Genomic DNA, 1,313 nt, shown 5'->3' on the forward strand with positions numbered 1-1,313 from the left:
ACTTTGATGTAATGTACCCTTTGCTTCTCAACAAGAGCCTTGTATTGTCAAAAGCGCTCAAACACTTCACTTTTTTGCTTTAGGAGAAAGACCCATGTCTTCCTTGTGTAGTCATCTATGAAGGTCAATACATAGTGGTTGCCACTAATTGATAGTGTTTGCATTGGTCCACATAATTCTGAGTGGAAAATCTCCAAAGGTGCCTTTGCCCTCACTGGCTTTCCTGCTGAAAATGTCTCTCTATGTTGCTTGCCCAAAATACATCCTTCACATACGCCGTCTAGTTTTTCTATGAGTGGTAAACCCTTCACCATGCCTTTCCTATGCAGCAGATTCAAACCTCCAAAGTTGAGATGTCCAAATCTCAAGTGCCATAACCAGTTTTCATCTTTTACCTCTGCTTGAAAGTCTACTTGTGTGACTGCTGCCCCTTTTCTTCCGTTTTCTTGTCAGTTCATAGATAGTTGTGCTTATGAACCTTCTTTCTACAAATCTGATATTATTTTCAAGGGAAACATTCTATTGTCTGTCATATGAACCTTTGTAATCAACTGTCTGCTTGGAGGCCTATCCAAAATTGTGCACACATCATTTTTGAAGAAGACATTGTAGCCTTTCTGCATGAGCTGTCCAACGCTCATGAGTTTATGTTTCAGATCGGGGACAAAGTAAACATCAGAGATGTATTTCTTCTCCCCCTTCTTTGTTAGGATATTAACTCTACCGTTACCCATGACAGAGACTTTACTATCAGTCTCTAATGTCACTTCAGATTTCACATTTTCATCTAGATTAGAAAACATTTCTATGTTTTCTGACATGTGGTTGCTACATTGTTGGGTCCCTATAATACTAGTAATTACCCCATTACTATTGTAGTTATACCCCTTATTTATATTGTTGTGCCCCTATTACCCCCATATTGTTATTTCTGTGCCCCATAGAATCCCTCTATTGTTATTTTTGTGGCTTTATATTATTATTGTTAAGTCGGCTGGATTATATTGTGACTCCTTAGACTCCTATATATAAAAAGGAGGTTTTGTCATTTGAATCATCCGATAATTGTTCATTTATGTAATGTAAAGGAGGTTTCCCCCTCGAAGAGGCTGAATTCTAAGGCATTGATCTATCTTTTCTATCTTTTCTTGAGCTGGTTTCATAACATTTGGTATCAGAGCTTTGGATTCTAGGGTTTCGCTGCTCCAAACAGGTCATCGTGGCATTTTCGCTATAACTTTTTTTCTATGACGTTTCAGAAGTCGCAAAAAAACCCCATTTGAGAAGAAATCGCGTTGAACCTTGGGTCCAAA

Source organism: Pinus tabuliformis, chromosome J, assembly GCF_031772625.1.
Source record: "Pinus tabuliformis cultivar Carrire ecotype Pingquan chromosome J, CPIR1, whole genome shotgun sequence".
Taxonomy (NCBI): Eukaryota; Viridiplantae; Streptophyta; class Pinopsida; order Pinales; family Pinaceae; genus Pinus; species Pinus tabuliformis.